Here is a 17,102-nt window from a genome sequence, read left to right as displayed (position 1 = left end):
AGATCTGAGGGAAAGAAGAAAAGATGTGGAAAAGCTGAGTTCAAATCCCCATTCCATCACTAGTAGTTGTGTGGGGTTGAGTAAGTCACTTAATTTCTCAGAGCCTTTATTTCTGATTTCTTCTGACAAAAACAGATCTTTTCATTAAGAGCCACATAGTTTGACAGCAAGAAAAACAGAAAAGGATAAGAAAATTGCTCTCAAGGGCCATGACCCATTAGGGAGTCAGGACAAGAACATAAGATAATGTAAAAACATTGGTGTCCTGTGTGACAAATGATCCTCTATGGCACTCCTGTGAAGTCAGAAGAGACACAAGATAGTGGGAGAGGAGAGAGATGTTATTTAACATCAACTGAACTAAAGAATACACTGTTTAGTGCTTGTTTTGATCTCTGATCTCAGTTTTAATACAGCAGGTGGGGCACAAAATTGGCAAGAGAGAGAAAGGAAAGTTCTGGGACAGGTGGGGTGGCCGCCTGGGCAGCTGGCCAGTGTCTAGTAGCCGCACTCATCCCCACATAGAACATTCTACTATCAGATAGGATATGTTCCACCTCATACAGTGTCTTCCATATGTCTCAAAATATTGACAGCCTTAAGAAATGATGTAGAAGAGCAAATAAAAAGTGAGGAAGAGAGCGATTACCCAGGACAAACAAGAAGGATGGAGGCCAGCTGTTCTCCATTCTTCCCAAGGACAAAGAGTTCCGTCCTCTGATCTGTCCCAGGGCATTATCTTATTGCACTTAGCACTTTCTACCTTGGATCGCAGTTATTTATGTACAAAGCTTATCTTCCCTACTGAACTGCAAGCGTGTGGAGCCCAGAGCCTGCCTCTTTTGCCTTTGGATCCCCTTGGTGCGGGCCTCCCACCTACTAGGAATCCAGTGTGTTAAAGGCACAGAAGGGCTGGAAACAGCAGTGGTAGGGATTTAAATCACATCAACTTAAGGACCATTTTCATGAGAGCTGTTGAGTCAGGGAATACTTTGCTGAGGGAATGTTATCTGCTTCTCTAGAGGTCTTAAAAAAAAAAAAAACAACATAGTCTCATCCATTTGAAATGATTTAAATATGGTCTTGCATATGGCCAGAGGGAGAGAGCAGCTGAGCTCTCAGGATTCCTTCCAGAGCTCAGAGCTCTGATTCTGTGATGGGAAACAACAGCTTCTTCTTTTCTCTCCTTCATTCTCTCTTCTCCAACTTCCTGGTCAACCACTTGAGAGTGATAAATGATTGATAGAATTTGTGTGTCTTATCCCTTCATGGAAGTTTCCTCTTACCTAAAAGAGAGATCTGGGCTTGGGATGACTCACCTGAACAAGGTCCAGCTCTTATCTGAGGCCGTGGCAGGTCTCTTTCTGCCTACTGTAATGACTGTGCGTGTAAGAGGCAATCAGATGGCGGGGCTGCTTCCCTCATCTGGCCTGAAAGGAATGGAGGTTGTTAGTAATTTGAATGTTTTTTGGATAGGTCGTCTTCTGGAAACCTTCCATATGGGGTCTCGAACGTTGGCATGCAGACTTTTTTGAAAGCATCTAAGATCTCTCTGATTGGCCTTGGATGTAGCCCTGCATGCCAGTGATCATATATGGCGGCCAGGAGAGCTTTTCCCTTCTCCTGTTTCTCACCTGTGGCACTAAGTGAGAATAAAGGGATTTCTGAGAAGAGAACTGCATTCTTCCATTTGACAGTGAAATCATGTTACTCTACCTGAAAGGAACTCTACCTCCTAAGTCTAATTTTCAAGCAGTTTTGGAATTAGATGTTCAAGGACCACTGAGAATGCATCTTTCTATTTTTGATTTCTCATTTCACTTGGGCTCTAGAGATTCCTTGTTTGCTTCTATTTCTTGGAATTTCCTTTTGAAAAATGAAAGTAAATGGTAGAGAACTGCTGGTGGTTTGATGAGACCAGGTTTTTCAGGAAAGGGGAGAGTAGTAGTTCAACATTGGTATTGAGCCCTTACTCTGGGTTATTAGAAGCTAGGAATAGCACCTGCATCTCATTGCTTATCTGTTAGCTCCAGGTCTCCACTGGTGAAAAAGCAGCAGGTTTTTTAGAGGTGGGCCTCCAGATTTTGGTAAGCTACTTGGGGTAGTCATTTTGGGTCATAGAAAGATGAGATATTCAATAAACATATTCTGGAAGTTAATTGTATTGACCTCTGCTCTCCAGTATGGTGTCACTAGCTCCATATGGCTACTGAACATTTGAAGTGGGGATAGTCTCAACTGAGATGGCCTGTGAGTGTAAAATACACACCACAATTCCAAAGGCTCAATACAAATAAAGGATGTAAAAAAGCTCAATGATATGCTTCATTGATTATAACAATGAAATGATTGTACTTTGGATATACTGGATCAAATAAAATATACTACTAAACTTAATTTTGCCTGTTGCTTTTTAGTTTTCTTAATATGGCTACTAGAACATTTAAAAATATGTATGCAGCTTAGGACACTTGGGTGACACAGTGGGTTAAAGATCAGACTCTTTGTTTTGGCTTAGGCCCTGATCTCAGGGTCATAAGATTGAGCCCCATGTTATACTCTGCGCTCAGCATGGACTCTGCTTGAGAACCTGTCTTCCTCTCCCTCTCCCTCTGCCTCTTGTGCTCATGCACTCATGCTCTCTCTCTCTATCTCTCAAATAAATAAATCTTTTTTTAAAAAATTTTTTAAAAATAAATCTTTTAAAAAATAAAATAAATCTTTAAAAAAATACATACGTGGCTCAAATTATATTTCTATTGGATGCTACTTTAGACGTAGCATTGGAAAGCAATGGGAATAATTCTTCTCACCAGACTTTCTCCTTTACTCTATTTTCTCTAAGTACTAAAATTGTCCAGTTTTGGCAAAGATGCTGTGTCATCTTAAAAGGAGTACATACCCTTCTCCACATTTCTTGTTTTTCCAATTAGATTGTAAGTATCTTGGGTGGCTTTAACTCATAAACTCAACAAAACCGTAATGTTAAGTATGGTGCTGGGTTCTGGGATTGCAACATTGAATAAGAGCTGGCCACTGCCCTAAGAACTTGCTGTCTGGATATTGGATAGGAAAGTACATACGTGCTAGAATCAAATTCAAGCAGTGCTGTGGTAGAAGCTAGCTCAGGGATTCCATCGAATCACCTATTTCTATAATTGCCTTAGCTCTACTCAAACATCTTTATGTATTACTTGTTTTTATCACATAGATAAAAGATAGTCATTGCAAAAAAGAGAGAGAGAGAAAGAAAAAAGAACAAGGAAGTAAAGATAAAGCAAAAACACAAAGTTCCTGATTGCTCCTGTTACCATTTGGATATAATCCTTTCCAGTAATAAGGCTGTAAAGTGTCAGAACTCAAACTCAGATTAGGCATAGCAGAAAGGGAGTTCATGGATTTTCAATCACTGGATTCGGAGAGTCAAGCAATTATCAACTGTCTATCTGTCCATCCCTCTCTCTTCATTCTCAGGCAGACTTTCTGCTTATCCTGGAAAGACAGACCCTGACAGTTCAGGCTTATATGATCTTTAGTACGTGAAATTTCAGTTGGGGAGAGAGAGAGAAAGAGGGAGAGACTGGATCAATCATTGTGTCAAGAAAGATGAATCTAATTGGTTGACCCAACAAAACCCATGGGCTGAGAACAGGAAAAGAACATTTTCCCACAGACAAAGAAGCAGAAAAAAACATGTCTGTCTATGGCTTGTCTACCTACTTACGAACCTACTTTTTTTAATTGTAATAAACTACTGTAGGGAGGAATGAGAGAAATAGAAAGTGCCTAACACTTCTTAATTTAACAATACAGACTCATTTTATTAAAAGGGGCAAGACCAAAACCAAGTTAATAGAAGAGATAGCCTTACTTCAATGTAACATTAGACTGCTTTGTCCAAGAAAAATTTTATCCCCTTTGTTGAGGTGCTTATCTCTTCTTCATTGACATTTCTGGTAAGGGAATCAGTTGTGGCTCCTTCTGGTTGGGAGACCAAACTGGACATTCAGGCTCCTCATTCACTTCTGACCATAGTATGAGGGCCCATCTTACACCACCCCAACCTCATCTGACATAAGAGACCTGAGCCCCAGGTTTTAGACAGGGTAAGTGGTGCTGCTCAATTTTGCTGGATGCAGAAAGGGATTTAGAGGCAGAACCTCTTCTTTCTGATGTAAGGTGGAGCATTGCTTCTTTCCACGGGAGGAATTGGGATTGGGTGGGGGCATAGGGCTGATAGACTTGAAGAATGGGCTAGAGTTGGGGAGGGGGAAATCAGAAGAAACTATTCAGGAGGAAGAGAGAATTTCCAGGGGGCACTCTTGTTGCAAAGACCTAAGTCTAGCAAAGCCTCTGTTTTGGTACAAGGGAACAATGACATTAGGTAGCATTCTGCTTTTGTTCCTCCTGTACTTTTCTATGATTTTAAGGTGGACCTGATCCTACAGTAGCTCCATTCTTACCTGACTAGGCAGGGTCTGGGCCAGATCTGGGGGATCTGATGGAGAAGGGATGTCAGTCATAAGAGAAAGGAAGTTTAGAGACCCATGTGGCAGCGATGGCTGAGAAGACTTCCTAGGTTGGAGAGACAATAAGAGAAGAATGAATTCCTTGATCTGCACCCCTTTTCTGCTGAAATGATTAGTGAGATATGTCTTGGGACCAATAAAAGAGAGGTTCTGACATTTCCATACAGATAATCTCTGCCACTCAGAAACTCAGTAGATCTCCTTGTAGATACTTGACTTGAACTTGGGTTTATTTCATGCTTTTATGATAATTGGGGGGCTTCTTTTTTTTTTTAAGGATTTTATTTATTTATTCATGAGACACAGAGAGAGAGAGAGAGAGAGAGAGAGAGAGAGGCAGAGACATAGGCAGAGAGATAAGCAGGCTCCATGCAGGGAGCCTGACGTGGGACTTGATCCCTGGTCTCCAGGATCACACCCTGGGCTAAAGGCGGCACTAAACCACTAAGCCACCTGGGCTGCCCAATTGTGGGGGTTTCTAACAGAGAAGAGCCAGAGTGGCAAATACTGATGCTCGAGTGCTCTGAATGGTAAAAGGTCTTATACCTATTCACGGGGCTCCACAAAGTTGTCTCTGTGGTACCTTGAAAAGGCACCTCTCTTGATCTACTTTAGGATCCTTTTGCCTCCAGATAAAGGCAACATGTTTAGGCTGCAGAAAGGTCAAAGGACACAAATAAATAACGGGTATGCATATTGAATGAAGAGCAGCAACGTTTGCTTCTAAAATCGATATATCGCCTATTAATCTGATCATATAGAACATGGTTCTCAGACTAACATAGGACATGATAAAATTTGATTTACAGAACAATGTACTTTGCAAAATAAATGATTGCAAAACACTTTGAATGTGTAAAGTATTATATGGACGCTTAATGATCATGGCAATTATTTTACAACTTAATTGTAGGAAAATGAAAGCATGGTAGCTTAACGAATTCAAACATTTGTCAGACTACGTACTATGAGGGAGATAAAAAGGAGAGTGTGTAGCTTAATGTCACAGTCTGCGATTGTTAAACCTATAGTCAGACTTCTCAGCATTTTTTAAGATGGAGAGAGCTATAAAATGACTTTGATTATGCAGATCATTAGCTTTAAGTGAATTATATTTTGCATTCCATAAGAATAATCTTTTAAAGAAACAACAAATGTTACAGTCTGGCATGGCACTAGATATGACAGAGCTGATAAAATACATACATGGGGACTTGTGTGATTGTGATGTGACTTTTCCCACGAGTGGAACCTCGAAACCTGTGCCCCAACTCAGCCCTGAGCACCTGAAATTAGGTGCATCTCTTTAAAAAAAAAATCCATATATTGCAATAATAAGATGATGTAGGGTTGGGCTTTGGAGTGGATTTACTAAAGGCAGTAATGCATGCTGTACATTTTGTCAAGGATTACGAAACACTGGACACTGTTCCATCCACAGAATTTCCCTGCTGATCCTGAGAGTTGCATGGAGTAAGTTGAATGTAAATGGGAATTCGAGTTTTATTGTATTTGGCTACCAAGTCTATTGAAGAAATAGCTTACTTTGCCAGTTCACTAGACATGCTTTTGGCCTTGGGATTTTTATACCTTTGGTCCTTGGTTACAGTAGTTCATACATAATAAAAAGAGATTAAAGTTATTTCCTATCATGAGATGAATAATATTTAACATAGCTATTCAACGTATCTAACTTGTAACCTTTGACCAAATAACTGAAATAATTCGATTTTTAAAATCAGATTTCAGTCTGCTTTGACGTGAATTGATTCACTGCTTCCAACTAAAGTTTTGAAATAGGCATTTAAGCGTACGTGGCTTTCCTAACATATAAGGAAGGTCAGTGCCCAAATAATCTTTCATATTTGCAGTTCAGATTTACTCTCTCACAATCGTTTTGCAACCCATCTGCACAGGTTTTACACCTTTGAGGTATAATCCCAAGTAATTTATCACTTTTTCTGTACACTAAAATTAAATGGTTTAATTCTTAGGGGATTAGTTGAGAAAACATTTGCTGTTTCGGTCAAGCCTCTATAATCTATATTTCTCCAAGTTGTTAAAATGTCAGATTGAAAGAGGGTCAAGCAAAGTAACAATAAAGTTCAAAGAGAGTAAACTATATTCTCTCCAGTTATTGCAATTTTTTATCAGTCTCATTGATCCTGGATAATAAATGCACATTGCTGTAAGTTTCTGAAACTCAAGAAGATGTTAAGACGATCAATTTTATGAATAAATGTATCACTAAAAAGAGGATTTTGCTGCAAGGTCAAGAGCTGGCTCCTTCTGAAAAAAAATCCTGGGCTTGCGTTTTCACACAGATCTTTGACAATTTCCGAACATTTAAAATAATGTAGTTAAAAGTATGTGTGAAAGGCTAATGTCTGTAGTTCAGCTGCACAATTAACAAATTAATGAACTCAGTTTCCGCTTACCCTTGAATTATAATTGCTAATTGGTTAATCTAAGTAAAGCTTCAGGCCTTTATTGGAAGTGTTCGAATTTGAAAGCCCTGGTGGCTTGAATGTCCTCAACTAATACTCAAGACTTGTGAAATTTAAACATACTTGTAAAATCTAGGCGTCTATTGATGCCCATCAATAGGCTGTCATCAAAGCCCAAATCTATTAGCAAAACAAATAAGCAGCCTTTGGAACTGAAAGGTAAATATAAGAATCTATGAATACACTGATTGCTCTTTCATGTTACAGCTGTTAGCTCAAATTTGGACCCCAGCAATGAAGAGAAACTCCTGCGTGTGTGTGCGCGCGTGTGTGTGTGGGGGGGACGTGCAAGTGCACACAGGCACACTTGTAGATATTGCCTCCAGGGAATTCAGTCTTAATTCTGAAAAAATTCTATGTTAACAATTTTATGTGTAATTGGCGCATGGACACGGGTCCTTTCCCACCCTTACTTGAAAGTCTTCTTGCTTCTTCCTTCTCGGTCATCTCCCCTTCCCTGGAGCCTGACCTTGCATGCCCGGGCGTTTCCCCGTCTCCCGGCGGGGCCTGCGCATCCCACGGGGCAGAGTCTGGGCCCCGCCGCCGCCCGGCAGCTGCTGCCCGAGGAGCAGCGGTGGGTGCTCCCTGGCAGGGAGGACCGGGCTGCGTTAGGGATGTCCTGCTGGGGACCGAGAAACCGTGTCCCCCGACAGCCAGTCGGTAGGAGGCCCTGTGTTTCCATTCTCTTTGACCAGATACCAGCCTTGAGCCACCGGTGCCCGTAAAAGGCTGACTTGCAAAAACGCCGCAGCCGCTTCGGGGAGCGGCCGGGAAGCTGCAGGACTGGCAGGACAGCGAGATTCGAGGGCTAACGTGCAGTACGCGCTTATGATTTTCCAGGTCTCCCAAATGCATGAAGTAGGACCCCCACCCCCCCACCCCAGCTGTTGCCAGAGCTCCGAGACAGGTGCCGCGGTGGGTGCATAAGACAGGGGTCTCCTGTGGGTCCGGGACTCCACAGACTGGGAGGGAGGGCAGTCGCCAAGCCTAGCACTAAGGCCGGGGGCTGTGGGGGGGGGGGGGAGTGGATGCGCACCTGTCAAGGGAGCACCCTGTCCAGGACCCTTTCTCTGTCCGTGGTGGTGTGGTGTGCTCACAGCAGCACTTTGTGAAGGTTCAGCGCACCGGGACTGTTAGGATGGAAGTGCCTGAGGGCATGGATTCTGGGGTCAGGACTGCCAGCCTGAGGCTACTACAAGAGTGAGGGTGACAAGGACTTGGTCAGTGAGTTTGATGGAAAAGAAAGAAAAGAAAAAAGAAAAGAAAAGAAAAGAAAAGAAAAGAAAGAAAAGAAAAGAAAAGAAAGAAAAGAAAAGAAAAGAAAAGAAAAGAAAAGAAAAGAAAAGAAAAGAAAGAAGAAAGAAAGAAAGAAAGAAAGAAAGAAAGAAAGAAAGAAAGAAAAAGGAAAGGGAAAAGGAAAAGGAAAGAAAAGAAAGGAAAAAGAAGAGAAAAAAGAAAAAGAGAAGAGAAAAGGAAAGGAAAAGAAAAAAGAAAAGAAAAAGGAAAAGAAAAGAAAAAAAGAAAAGAAAGGAATGGAGGGGAGAGGAGAGGAAAAGAAAAGAGGTTAGTTACATACATTTTGCAGACACCAAGGCCGGATTTTCTCACCAAAATAAATTCTTTTCAAACACAAACTATACAGCCCAGGGTGATTTTGTGGGATCTAAAGCTTTTGCACAGCATAAAGGGTTAAGTGGGGGTTCTCTGTTAATAGCTCTCTTCCTGTTACAGGGTCTCCTTTCCGATGTAAATTTAGGCAGTTGAGGGGGAGGCTGAGCTTTCCTGCATCTGCTGTGTTTTGATTACTTTTAACTTGAAATAATCTTATGCCACAGTGGCCCGTCTTGGAGCAGCCTGCCCTTGGCTCCTACACTTAGAACATCTTAGGGCGCACTTTCACTTTTATAGAGCAAAACAACCTTTGGTCTTGTTCCTCTGTATCACGACACAGGGTTTGGTAGGTACAGTGGATGTAACGAGCATTTTTTCTACACAAGGAGGGAAGGGATACGTACCCACCAAATCCAAACTAAACATATTCTCTACTCCAGCTCCCCTTAGCCCAGACTGTCCAAATGTGACATACAGACATTTTGGACTGGGTAATTCTGTGTTGTGGGGCCTGTCCTGTGCATTGCAGGGTGTTTTGCAGCATCTGTGGCCTTTACTCTGTAGATTCCAATACTGTATGCCCAGGGGTGACAACCAAAAAGATCTCCAGACATTGCCAAACATGCCTTGGAGAACAAAGTCACTCCCACTCCGCTTGCCTTTGAGACCCACTGTCCTGGACGGATTCCTCCAAATGTCTATGGCTGCCCTAATGCCATCTAGCAAGAGGGAAGAGTCACAAAGCAGAAGTTGCAAGGGGAATGGCTCACAGCATTAAAGTAGGGCCATGCTAACCCAACTGCAAAATTCCTCCTTATGGAAGTTACTCATTTTAATCTTGTGCCATTCCTTATTCCTGCAAAACAATCCTCTCCATATCTCCATCTACATGATCCCGATCCTCAAAATCAGATATGCCAGAAGGTCTCTTATGATGGAATTTACCAGATCCTGAATACTTCCCTAAGCCCATACATAATTAGTTCATTCAGCAAAACTTTACCGAGTGCCTACTATGTACTAGTCTCTACAAATATCTCTGAACAAAACTGACAACTTTCTCTATCCTTATGGTCTTAATGTTATAGTTGACTGATACAGTATTTATTAGGATGAACTTATCACTGTAGTGTTTTTATATTTTGAGACACATGGTCATTTTTGTTGGGGGACGTATACATTTCCTTACATAACTTGTGACTACAGGAAGCATAGACTCAGTCCCAAGTAAGCCTAGGTTAAGTACTTTCTTCCCTATTTTAGTCAGCTTCCATTTGAGACAATTATCCTTTTCTCCTTGAGAGAGAGCCCATTTTTGCTCAAGAGGCCTTCATCCTCAAAGATTGTACCATCACTAAGGAATTTTAAGTGTTCTGTTGGATACTACTTGAAGAGACACATGCTCATTTCCCCAATGCACCTGTTCCTACGGTGGCCTTCTTCTCCACTCAACTCAGTTAAGAGCACTACCTAAGCACTGGTCCTCTCTCTGGCTTCTTCAGAATAACAAAAATAGCTTGTATGTACTAAGGGCTTATCAAGTGCCCACACTGTCCTAAGCATTTTTATGTGCATTGTCTCATTTCATGCATAAAGCAGTCCTGGGAGATAGACAAAATTGAGGCTAGAGAAATGGAGGCACTTGCCCAAGGTCACCCAGTTGAGAAATAGGACTGAGATTCAAGCCCAGGCACTCTAACTGCAGGGTCTGAATGCTTAGGGTCCATTATGAACACTGTGACTTGCAATGATTTCTGTGTGAGGTCCATATGAAAGCAAAGTAGGTCCAGTGATTGAACTAAAAAGGCCTTGATAAATTACCGTACAACAGGCAGCTGCACTTCACTGGGACGTCTTCAATTCTAATTAAACAATGGTAGCCCCATGATGATTATGGTAGAAAATATTGTAGGATTTTAAAATTGGAAAAAATGATTGGGTAATCTATATGCCATACATGTATTTCTCTGTGTCATATAGACAGATGTACCTGTACATATGTATGTATGCAGGAGTGGCGAAGACTCGTGATTCAAGAATATACTTTACTATACATGAATAGCATTCTTCGAAGGTGCCATCTTCCTGATAAGACACTTAAAGGGTGCTCTCAGTTTTGCATTTGGAAACCTTTTGGAGACTTGTATATGTACCCATGAGTGCATGCACACTTCCACGAGGCTAATTCTTTTTCTTGCCGCTGTGGTACCGTCCTCACAAACCTATGATTCACAACAGGAATGTAGCTTGGAACTTCTGCTATGTAAGCAGCTGCAGATACTTCAAATACCATTGTACATGTGATCCAGGACTTGCTATAAATTTGCCCCTAAAAATAAAGTAACAAGTGACTGAGCAGCAATAGGAATTAATCACTGCAGTGCGTGAATGGAATGTGCTAGGCTCTACCTCAAAATCCTTTTATAAAAAGATTGATATAATTAAAACCCCAAAGAAACAACCAAGGATGCTATATTTGAACAAATGTGTTGCAAAATTTTAGAAAGAAGACTTTCTTTTCTTTTCTTTTTTTTAAAGGAGAGATGTAGTGAAAAAGGATTTCCACACCTTCTACATCATTGGAAGTAAGATAATATTATTACATCACTGAAGAATTTATCATGCAAAGGAATTTAAATTGGATTCAATCTTGGGACACTGGGATTTTCTGAAGGCTGAAGGGATAATCAAGCTTCTCAATTAAGCTGTTTGCCATGATGGGAAATAACAGTTAAAACTTTTACTATAATTTGTAGCAAAGATTACCTTGGTGATTCAGAAATGTGAATAGCCATTTGAAAAACCCAGACATCTCAAGTGTTCAAAATTAGACTTGAATGGTGAAATTCTTTAAAAAACAATAAACCAACCAACTAAAGAAAAAACCCAAAGAACTGTAACTTCTCAAAATCTGCCTTTTTCCTGTGACTATAATACAGTATCTAAATTCAACAGCCCCTATTCCTCTTACCCTTAATACCATCTCAAAAAGAAAGAGAACAGGAAGGAAGGAAGGAAGGAAGGAAGGAAGGAAGGAAGGAAAGAAGGAACGAAGGGAGGAACGAAGGGAGGAAAGAAAGGCAGAAAATACTAACCAGACAAAGAAAAAAGAAAAACCATAACAATAACCAGCACTTTAAAAAAGGTCACTAAGCAGACAGTTCATAAAGGCCTCTATGATTCTGAGTACACCACAGGTAACAAAGTGTTTAGATCATCTGAAAGAGATTTTGATTGAAAATCAATTTTTGGACATGGGAAAGTGAAAGAGATTTCTTAAACCCACTTGAATTACCGAAGATGAAAGGTTAAAAGCTTTAAAGACCAAAAACTACATTAGCAACTGAACAGTAAATACCATCAACAGAGACACAGAAGAATTAGCAAAACAAATATTAAATGAAGAGGGAAAAAAGAATTCATTTCAAAAGCCAAAAAAATTTCTTTTCTTTGTATTCCAAAATTGATTTTGCAGTTTTAGATGAAAGGACTAATGGGTAATTTCTATTTAATGCTTTCTGAACAAGTGCACAAAATCACTCCCTGCTCCAAAGGGACAAGGATCAAAACAGGTAGATTTCCTTGAACAGCTTTGCCGCTGCTCTTCACTGTGTTAGGAGCTATGTTTCCACAGTGAAAGATGATGTGTTATGGTTTGTAGCTCTCTTAATCTTACATGAATTAGGCTTAAAACCACATACTATACGCTTGGTTTCTGTGGCATTCTTTGGTTTCTAGACTTGCAGAGGAAAACTACTATGGGGTTGAGAAGCACAGGTGGTTATAGCTTATTAATCTAACATTAAGAAGACCTTTTCAGGTAGGTGACAAATATTCCTTTTAATAATAAACCTTAAAAAAAATTAACCACTATTGTTAGAAGCAATAATACATTTTTCTGCCTTCTTAAAGAGGCACTTAAACATGGTTTCTCTCTCTCTCTCTTTTAATAATTCAGGATCAATACTATAAACTTCATTTATTACTGGTATAGTAACATAATACTATCATGGGCTGAAGTATGTTTTCCCTTACAACAAAATACATTTGGTTCTCCAGACAAAAATGCTATGAAAAAAGAAACTACAGAACATTATTGGTACAAAAATTTTCTTTTTAAAAACACTTTATTAAAAAAAAATGTATTTCTTTTAGAAAGAGAGAGTACATGCATGTGAGTGTGGAGGGTGGGGGAGGTAAGACGGGGAGGAGGAGAGGGAGGGTGTTAAACAGACTCCGTGCTGAGTGGGGACCCCAACTTGGCACTTGATCTCACGACCTGGAGATCAGGACCCAAGCAGAAACCAAGAGTCAGATGCTTAACCAACTGTGCCATCCAGGCACCCCAGCACAAAAATTTTCAACAAAACGTTTAAAAGCCAAGTTTGACAGCACATTTAAAGGATTATATACCATGACCAACTAGGATTTATCCCTGGGATGAAAGGCTGGTTCAACATGCAAAAACTAATCAATGTGATAAACCACATGAACAGAATGAAGGACAAAAATAACATGATTATCTCAATTGATGCAGAAAAAAAAATTTGACAAAATTCAATGCTTTTTCAAGATTAAAATGCTCAACAAACTAAGGGAGAAAATTACCTCAACATATTATGTTAAGATTAGCATAATATGATGCTAACATTATACTCAATGGTGAGTAACTGAAAGCTTTTCCAAAATGAGGAACAAGACAAGGATTATTACTCTCTCCACTTCTATTCAATATTGTTTTGGAAATCTAGTCATTGCAGTTAGGTAAGAAAAAAGAAAAATAAAAACAGCATCCAAGTTGGAAAGGAAGAAGTAAAATGATCTGTGTTTACAGATCACATTTCTTACATATAGGAAACTAAAGGTTCTACAAGAAAACTGTTAGAACGAAAGATGAATCACCAAAATTGCATTATACAAAATCAATGCCAAGAAGCAGTCATGTTTTTGTATACAAATAGTAAACAATTCAAAATCCCTTCAAAAAGGAAATTAGGAAAACAATTTCTTTTATGGTAGTATCAAAAAGAATGAAATATTAGGGACAAACTTACTCAAGAGGCAAAGATTTGTACATTGAAAACTACAAAACATTACCGAAAGAAATGAAAGAAGACACAAATAAGTAGAAAGACATCCCATGTGTATGAATTTGAACAATTAATATCGCTGACATGTCCATACTGCTCAAGGTAATCTACAGATCCAAAGAAATCCCTATTAAAATATCAATGAAATTTTTTGCAGAAATAGAAAATAATCTGAAATCTGTAATCTCAAAAGACTAGGAATATCCAAAATAATCTTGAGAGAGAACTGAGCTGAAGGTTTCACGTTTCTTGATTTCAAAACACATGACAGACAAAGCTTACAGTAAACAAAACTGTGTGCTCCTGGCATAAAGACAAACAAGACCAAGGGAAGCAGGATCGTGAAGAGAGATTTGCAGCCATGCTCTTTGCAGCATTATTCTCAGTAGCCAAGACGTGGAAGTGACCTAAATGTCCATCAGTGGATGAATGGAAACACACACACACACACACAATGAAATATTATTCAACTATAAAAAAAGAGGGAAATTCTGGCCTGTGCTACATACAACATGGACCTTGTGAGGACATGACCTTGAAGATATGATGTTAAGTGAGATAAGCCAGTCACAAAAAGACAAATATAGCATGATTCCACTTATATGAACCAAACATTGTTTTGACAATCACATATAAACTTCTAGGGATGCATAACTTAAAAAAACACACGAATGGCAGAATTCTATAAACCTATTCTGCATTTCATTTTTTTTCATTAAACGATAGATCTTGGAGATGTATTTATTATCTCATATTTGGATTGATCTCATTATTTTTAATGTCATAATAGACTTAGTAGACAGCCTGAATTAATTTAATTAGTTCTCTATGATGGATACCAAAGTTGTCTTCGTATTTCCCTATCACAAACTCTAAGACTGCTATTTAAAAAAACCTGAAATCTCATGTACAACCCCAATGTATAAAGCAGGTAATAGAGATAGTGTGTAAGGCTATCATAGATATAAGGCAGATAAATTAAAACCATTCAAACCCACCATAGGAGCAAAAACCTTCTATCATAAAGTATTTATGTGACATGGGACATCACTGAATACTGGTGCCAAGATCAGCACAGAAGCTGATGGGTGACACCCATGACACCTGTTCAAGGATGGTTGACTCAGGAACACAACAGCTATGGTGCCATGTTTGTACATGAAGAGGTATCTGAAAGGATGGATTATAAAAATGAACAATTTGTGGATACATTTATAAGTTCAAATACATGCACAAAATGTCAGGGAAAGCTTCATTTGTAGGTTTGTGCAGAATAAATTAACATATTTGAGATGTCTAATGTGTTAAAATTTGGTATTTAGCTTTTTTTTTTTTTAAGATTTTATTTTATTTTATTTTATTATTTTTTATGATAGTCACAGAGAGAGAGAGAGAGAGAGGCAGAGACATAGGCAGAGGGAGAAGCAGGCTCCATGCACCGGGAGCCCGATGTGGGACTCGATCCCGGGTCTCCAGGATCGCGCCCTGGGCCAAAGGCCGGCGCTAAACCGCTGCGCCACCCAGGGATCCCTAGCTTTTTTTTTTTTTTTGCTGTGTATTGGTTCTACTATAATTTAAAAATATTTAAAAGAATGTAACTTTAAAACCAAATCTCATTTCTCATTTCTGAGATTGGCATTATGATAAAAGTTGATAACTCAAGGTTTGGCAACGATGTGGGAAATTGGCACTGACATGCATTGTTTTTGAGAACATACTCTTGTAGAAATTTTGAAGAGAAATTTGACACTTTTTTTTTTAAAGATTTTATTTATTTATTCATGAGAGACACAGGGAGAGAGAGAGAGAGAGAGAGGCAGAGACACAGGCAGAGGGAGAAGCAGGCTCCATGCAGGGACCCCAATATGGGACTCAATCCCAGGACTCCAAGATCATGCCCTGGGCAGAAGGCAGGCACTAAACCGCTGAGCCACTCAGGGATCCCCTGGCACTTTTAATAAAAAAGTTTAAATATGCATATCCTTTGATCTGTCAATTACATGTGTTGGGACTTTCCCCAGATACACATAAAAATACATATGTAAAATGATTTTAATTATAGCACTGCATGTACTCACAAAAATTAGAAACTCTTTAAGTGTCCAAAACTATGGGTGGGGTTATTTAAATAATTTACAATATGCATATGGTTTATATTAATATGTAGACGATTAAAAGAATGAATATATCTGTATGTGTTGATTGGAAAGATTCCTAAGATATTCCATTAAGTGAACAGGACAAGGTAGAGAATAGTTATGTATAAAACCCTCTTTTTTTATGTGAGAGATGAAAAAAGGTATATATCTTTATGCATTCATCTGTATGAAAAATGTCGCAGCAAACTATTGGCAGAATTGACTTCTGGGAGGTGGGTTGGTGGATCTGAGGTGGAAGGCAGACTTACACGTAAAATTTTTCTTGTAGTTAATGAATTTTCTTTATAATCACAAATACATATTTCAAAATGTAAATTAAAATAAAATATTTACAGAAGCACTACAGTTTTTGTGAAATAAAATTTGAAAAACATTTTTCAAAGTATTTTCACTCTTAGAAGACAGTGGTAATGATTTGGGGCAAGGAAGAGCACTTTCAGTTTCCTTGCTTTCCAAACCAAAAGATTTTGAAATAGATGAATTTCATACAATGAATTCAAAGATTTCTTCTGAGAAGATATCATCAAGAAAAATAAAGAGAAGAAGTTAATTTCAGAAGGGCTTACGGTGGTTGGGAATTGGGTGCATGGAACATCTAACTGTCTTAGAATGGTTGCTAAGACTTGGTTTTCATGGGTGGAGCAGGGAATTTTGCAGTTTTTTGACCAGCTCTCACAGAAACACTTGGACCCCCATCTTTGTAGGCAGGAAATTTCTTTCTTTCTTTCTTTCTTTCTTTCTTTCTTTCTTTCTTTCTTTCTTTCTTTCAGGAAATTTCTAACATAAAATGTACAGTTTCTCCCAGATTTGTAGCACCAGTGTACAAATTTTGTACATTTTTGTACTTGAGATGGGAGGAAAATTCCTGTTTTAATTATTTATTATTATTTTCTTAGCTTTAAAAGATTATTTTAGACATGCCTGGGTGGCATTGGACTTTTGATTTTGGCTCAGATTGCAATCTCAGGGTTGTGAGATCAAGGCCCACATTAGGGTCCACACTGGATGTGGAGCCTGCTTAGGATTCTCTTTCTCCCTCTGCCCCTCCTACCCTCTCCTCTTAAAAAAAATTATTTTATTTTATTTTTGTCCTTTGTGAAAAAGCATGAATGATATAGATAGCTCGAGAAAAATAGAAAGGAAGTAAAATTTCCATCGTCCAAAAGAGAAGTAACCTTAATATTCTGGTAAATTTTTCTTCCGTGG

General features: G+C 39.1%; 1 long non-coding RNA gene across 2 annotated transcripts in view; it reads right to left on the bottom strand.

The window, feature by feature from the left end:
• Nucleotides 1–17,102, bottom strand: part of LOC144287908 (uncharacterized) — a 41,395-nt gene that overhangs the window by 14,344 nt on the left and 9,949 nt on the right. For both annotated transcript variants that reach the window (XR_013355735.1, XR_013355734.1), the window contains exon 2: nt 1,320–1,430. This is a non-coding gene — a long non-coding RNA (uncharacterized LOC144287908). The remainder of the gene's footprint in view (nt 1–1,319; nt 1,431–17,102) is intronic.

Source organism: Canis aureus, chromosome 17 (assembly GCF_053574225.1).
Source record: "Canis aureus isolate CA01 chromosome 17, VMU_Caureus_v.1.0, whole genome shotgun sequence".
NCBI classification, from domain to species: Eukaryota; Metazoa; Chordata; class Mammalia; order Carnivora; family Canidae; genus Canis; species Canis aureus.
This window is presented reverse-complemented; position numbering and strand designations above follow the sequence as displayed.